Here is a 6,865-nt window from a genome sequence, read left to right on the forward strand (position 1 = left end):
CCTCCCAATGGCTTGCTCACAGATCTTTCACGGCTCCCTGCTTTCCTCCAGTGGCTCCCATTCTGCTCCTGGACCCACTTAAGGAATGGCTACAACCTTATGGCTTGTCTTCACTGGCAAGTTTTGTCGCCAAAAACTGTCTTTTGGCGACAAAACAGCGATAGCATACACACTGCAATGGGATTTTTGTAAAAAAAAAAAAAAAAAAAAAAAGCCCAGTTTTGGCAACAAAAAACTTCCACTCCTGCGACAGACTTTTGTCTTTTCCCCTCCCTTTATTGTCGACAAACAGCCACCGTAGACACCACGCCTTTTCCCCCCAATTTTATTGGCCTCCAGAAAGCGTCCCACAATTCCCATGCTGCCACTCTGGTCAGTGGTTTGAACTCCGCTGCCCTGCAGCCAAACCACCCCTCCCCTTTGCAAACCCTGGGAATTTTAAATCTCATTTCCCACTTGCTGGCTTCCCAGGTGAGCATGGCTGGCTATCACACCAAATGGGCTCCCACTTGGACCACCGCTCAGCTGTTGGATCTGATCAGTATATGGGGATAGGAGTCTGTTCAGTCGCAGCTGCGACTGACCCGTAGGAATCGGGACACATATGGGCAAATTTCTCGAGGCTTGTGCGAAAAGGGCTATGATCAGGACACGCAGCAGTGCAGAGCGAAGATACAGGAGCTGAGGCAGGCGTACCATAAGGCAAGGGAGGCAAACCATCACTCCGGTGGTGCACCTAAGACCTGCTGCTTCTATAAGGAGCTGAATGCTATCCTCGGTGGTGACCCCACCTCCATCACCGATAGCCCTGTGGATACTTTGGAGGCAGCAGAAAGGGTGGGTAACCCAGAGGCTGAAATTCTGGATGAAGAAGTGGAGGTAGAAGAGGATGCGGAGCTCCCAGTGGGGTCGCTCGGTGGGGCAGGCAGCCAGGAACTTTTCTCCACTCCAGAAGTGCTCAACGGGGAGCAAGAAGCAGATGAGATGTTGGGTAAGTTGCTGTGGCTTGTGTAGGGAATCAAAAAGTGGAACGTAGGTAGTGTTTTATGTGAGCTGGACATTGCCCTGTGTAGCTAATCTGCATAGCCAAGCAGGGTGTCGATGGACATCGAAACCTGCAGGGAATCCTCCAGAGAGAGACTCTGGAAAGTTTCCAAGAGATACTTGTTAATCCTCCGCCGCAGATTCCAAGGAATTGCAGACTTGTTAGTTTCCCCCATTGTAGGAAATGGTACCACGCCATTCAGCAATCACTGGAGCTGGGACCAAAGCAGCACACAGCTGAGCTGCATACAGATGGGGGTGAAAGCATGCCGTAGCTGTGCCCTGGTTTCCCTGCTCACCCGCAGCAGTGAAATGTCAGCAAGCAGGTTGGCCGCCTGTGGAAAAAGTGTGCGATAATTTTAGAATGAGTTCCCTGCAAAGCTGCCCTGCAAGCCATGACCGTTTTGTCCATATGCACAACCGCCTTCCCCCCACTCCCGATACTCACTATGATTGGGGTGCTTGCGGAGCTATGTGCCTAGAGTCAGTGAGAAAGTGATTGCTAAGTTCCAAAAGGCCCTTGTTACTGAAATGTTTCAATCATTTGTTGGAATGTAACAATCCCTCTTCTGTGCATTGCCCTCAGCAGCCGAGACCTTAAGGAACACACCACGCACCCCTGCCGACTGGCTTTGGCAGATAAGGAAGAAGCCGAGATGCAGCAAAGAAGACCTGTTCAGGGAGGTGCTGCAGTGCGATGACAGATGCACCAGGGAACGCAGACTGCTGGGAAGCCAATGCAGCATTTACTAGGCAAGCGACAGAGCAGATGATAAAAGTGATGGAGGATCAGACAGAGCTGCTCAAGTCTTTGATACAGCTGCAGACTGAGCAGATCAGCGGTTGACCTCCACTGCAGCACATGCACATGTACAATTCTTTGCCAACCCGCCCCCCCCCATGCCCACATGTTCCTTTTCACTTCACAGCCCTCCTGAGTTTCCCCATCACTCCACCCCCTCTCACAGCTTGGACAACGATAGCTGGAGCTACACACCGTTGTGAGGTTTCACCCTTTTTAACAATAAATAAAGGCTAAGGTATTTAATGGTACTGCGTTTTTATTCTGTGTTCTACAAAAGCGTATAGCAATTAATTCACTCTCGGGAACAGGCTTCTAAAGCATTGTGTTGCATGGATCTAGGGCCCTAAAATTGTACATGGATGCACCCGGGAAGCAACTCCAAAGCAGACATGTGTTACTGCCCCTCATTGTCAAAGTGGTTCCTCAAAGCCTCTCTGATGTTAATAGCAGCCCTCTGGGCTCCTTTGACAGCCCTAGGATCCGGCTGTTCAAACTGCGCAGCCAAGCGCTCTGTCTCAGTGCTCCACACCTGTGCAAACACTTCACCCTTAGATTCACACAGATTATGCAAAGTGCAGCATGTGGCACCATGGAAATATTACCCGCTGTGAGGTCTAGCCTGCCATTGAGACACCTCCAGCGACCTTTTAAATGGCCAAAGGCACATTCGACTTCCATGCGGCACCTGCTCAGCCTGTTGTTAAAACCCTCCTTGCTGCTGTCCAGGTGCCCTGTGTAAGGTTTCATGAGCCAGGGCTTTAAGGGGTAAACTGGGGTCTCCCAGGATTACTATGGGCATTTCCACATCCCCCACTGTGATCTTGTGGTCTGGAAAGAAAGTCCCCGCCTGCAGCTTTCTGTACAGGCCACTGTTCCTGAAGATGCGTGTGTCACGCACCATTCCAGACCAGCCTGCACTGATGTCCATGAAATGCCCCAGGTGATCCACAAGCACCTGCACCACCATGGAGAAGTATGTTTTCCTACTGATGTATTCTGAGGCAAGGTGGTCTGGTGCTAAAATTGGAATGTGTGTGCCATCAGTCACCCCGACAATTAGGGAAACCCATCTCTGCAAAGCCATCCACTATTTCATCATGAACATTTCCCAGAGTCACAGTCCTCCACAGCAGGATGTGATTTATTGCCCTGCACACTTGGTATAATACAGTTCCAACAGTGGACTTCCCCACTCCAAATTTATTTGCAACTGACCGGTAGAACTCTGGATTTGCCAGCTTCCATACAGTGAATCATAGAATATCAGGGTTGGAAGGGACCCCAGAAGGTCATCTAGTCCAACCCCCTGCTCAAAGCAGGACCAATCCCCAACTAAATCATCCCAGCCAGGGCTTTGTCAAACCTGACCTTAAAAACTTCCAAGGAAGGAGATTCCACCACCTCCCTAGGTAACGCATTCCAGTGCTTCACCAGCCTCCTAGTGAAAAAGTTTTTCCTAACATCCAATCTAAACCTCCCCCACTACAACTTGAGATCATTACTCCTTGTTCTGTCATCTGCTGCCACTGAGAACAGTCTAGATCCAACCCCCTTTCAGGTAGTTGAAAGCAGCTATCAAATCCCCCCTCATTCTTCTCTTCCGCAGACTAAACAATCCCAGTTCCCTCAGCCTTGCCTCATAAGTCATGTGTTCCAGTGCCCTATTCATTTTTGTTGCCCTGCGCTGGATGTTTTCCAATTTTTTCACATCCTTCTTGTAGTGTGGGACCCAAAACTGGACACAGTACTCCAGATGAGGCCTCACCAATGTCAAATAAAGGGGAACGATCACGTCCCTCGATCTGCTGGCAATGCCCCTACTTATACATCCCAAAATGCCACTGGCCCTCTTGGCTACAAGGGCACACTGTTGACTCATATCCAGCTTCTTGTCCACTGTAACCCCTAGGTCCTTTTCTGCAGAACTGCTGCCGAGCCATTCGGTCCCTAGTCTGTAGCGGTGCATGGGATTCTTCCGTCCTAAGTGCAGGACTCTACACTTGTCCTTGCTGAACCTCATCAGATTTCTTTTGGCCCAATCCTCCAATTTGTCTAGGGCCCTCTGTATCCTATCCCTACCCTCCAGCGCATCTACCACTCCTCCCAGTTTAGTGTCATCTGCAAACTTGCTGAGGGTGCAATCCACACCATCCTCCAGATCATTAATGAAGATATTGAACAAAACCGGCCCCAGGACCGACACTTGAGGCACTCCACTTGATACCAGCTGCCAACTAGACATGGAGCCATTGATCACTACCTGTTGAGCCTGACAATCTAGCCAACTTTCTATCCACCTTATAGTCCATTAATCCAGCCCATACTTCTTCAACTTGCTGGCAAGAATACTGTGGGAGACCGTGTCAAAAGCTTTGCTAAAGTCAAGGAATAACACGTCCACTGCTTTCCCCTCATCAACAGAGCCAGTTATCTCGTCATTGAAGGCAATTAGATTAGTTAGGCATGACTTGCCCTTGATGAATCCATGCTGACTGTTCCTGATCACTTTCCTCTCCTCTAAGTGCTTCAGAATTGATTCCTTGAGGACCTACTCCATGGTTTTTCCAGGGACTGAGGTGAGGCTGACTGGCCTATAGTTCCCAGGATCCTCCTTCTTCCCTTTTTTAAAGATGGGCACTACATTAGCCTTTTTTCAGTCGTCCGGGACTTCCCCCGATCGCCATGAGTTTTCAAAGATAATGGCCAATGGCTCTGCAATCACATCTGCCAACTCCTTTTGCACTCTCGGATGCAGCGCACCGGCCCCATGGACTTGTGCTTGTCCAGCTTTTCTAAAAAGTCCCGAACCACTTATTTCTCCACAGAGGGCTGGTCACCTCCTCCTCATGCTGTGCTGCCCAGTGCAGTAGTCTGGGAGCTGATCTTGTTCTTGAAGACAGAGGCAAAAAAGCATTGAGTACATTAGCTTTTTCCACATCCTCTGTCACTAGGCTGCCTTCCTCATTCAGTAAGGGCTCACACTTTTCTTGACTTTCTTCTTGTTGCTAACATACCTGAAGAAACCCTTCTTGTTACTCTTAATATCTCTTGCTAGCTGCAACTCCAAGTGTGATTTGGCCTTCCTGATTTCACTCCTGCATGCCTGACCAATATTTTTATACTCTTCCCTGGTCATGTCCAATCTTCCACTTCTTGTAAGCTTCTTTTTTGTGTTTAAGATCAGCAAGGATTTCCCTGTGAAGCCAAGCTGGTCGCCTGCCATATTTACTGTTCTTTCTACACATCGGGATGGTTTGTCCCTGTAACCTCAATAAGGATTCTTTAAAAAACGGCCAGCTCTCCTGGACTCCTTTCCCCCTCATGTTATTCTCCCAGGGGATCCTGCCCATCAGTTCCCTGATGGAATCCAAGTCTGCTTTTCTGAAGTCCAGGGTATTCTGGTATTCTGCTGCTCTCCTTTATTCCTTGTGTCACGATCCTGAACTCGACCATCTCATGGTCACTGCCTCCCAGGTTCCCATCCACTTTTGCTTCCCCTACTAATTCTTCCCGGTTTGTGAGCAGCAGATCAAGAAGAGCTCTGCCCCTAGTTGGTTCCTCCAGACTTGCACCAAGAAATTGACCCCTACACTTTCCAAAAACTTCCTGGATTGTCTGTGCACTGCTGTATTGCTCTCCCAGTAGATATCAGGGTGATTGAAGTCTCCCATGAGAACCAGGGCCTGCGATCTAGTAACTTCCATTAGTTGCTGGAAGAAAGCCTTGCCCACCTCATCCGCCTGGTGATTGCAACATGCTTCTCTACCAAAGGGCAGCTCTCATTCTAGTGTCCTTGCGCCGCAGGTTGGGGGCCAGTTCAGCACATAGCTCCATGAAGGTTACTTTACGCATCCTAAAGTTCTGTACCCACTGGTCGTCATCCCACACGTGTAGGACAATGCTATCCCACCAATCAGCGCTTGTTTCCCTAGCCCAAAAACGACCCGGTCTATCGTATGCAGCTGCTCTGTGAATGCCAAAAGCACTAATAAGTTGCTCCTGTTCTTATCATATTTGGGTGCCTGTGATTCATCCTCTGCCAGTAACTTTGTGAGTAACTCTGCTGCCATGCACGATGTCCACATGACAGTTAACAAGGCATAGGAGAGAAGTGTGGGATCCATCCTCTCTCACTGCAGATGCTGGTGTGCAGTACTGACTGATGGAAAAACAGCACGAAAGGAAAGCCAGAACGGTGCGAAAAGAAGCCAGAAACCATTGGAGGGCTGGGACACAAAGCGGTACAGGGCAGGACATTTTGCACATCCCAGGATGTGCTGCACTCCGTTTCTGCCTTCCCACAACACTTAGCAACAGATGGTGCCACCAGGTACTGTGGGATACATACCCACAGTGCATTGCTCACGTTGTCGACAATGGTGCCCCAAACGTGGACACGATCTGTCAACAGAGAGAGCAAATGTAGACTCACATTTGCTTTTGTAGTTTTTTTCGTGTCGACATTAGTTCCATCGACAAAACTTACCAATGTAGAGAAGCCCTTAGATTCTTCCTACCTTTTTCACACAAAATTCACCTTCCACCCTGGGAGACTGACTTCCTCCCTGAAGGCTGCTGCTGAGCACAGCTGAGAAGCAAATGTAGTGGAAAGAGCTAGGAGCCTTGTATCTGAAGGTGGCAGGGTTGGGAAAGATGCTGCTGTAACAGGATTACTGCTGTCTGTCCAGTGCTGTTAATATTTGACGAGACAAATTACCTGGGTGAAATAACATCCCTCCTAAAAAACTTCATCACAATCCCACACACTGCTCCTTCCCAAATCCTTCAATCATTCCAGCCTACACTAGCTCTCCTTCAGCAATGCCTTCCCCTTCTCCAGCACTACATGAAGCCTCTTCACAATAGCTCCCATAGCTGCCAGTTGATAGTGGCAGAAGGTGGGGTGGGCTGCAGCCTCTGCTAGCAGCAGTATATTACATGCGGGAATGTCTTGCTGGCTAATCTGGCCGGATGGGGGTCAAGTCCCTCTGGCCATGCTCTGGCTATTTAGCTGGG

Source organism: Caretta caretta, chromosome 1 (genome assembly GCF_965140235.1).
Source record: "Caretta caretta isolate rCarCar2 chromosome 1, rCarCar1.hap1, whole genome shotgun sequence".
Classification (NCBI taxonomy): Eukaryota; Metazoa; Chordata; order Testudines; family Cheloniidae; genus Caretta; species Caretta caretta.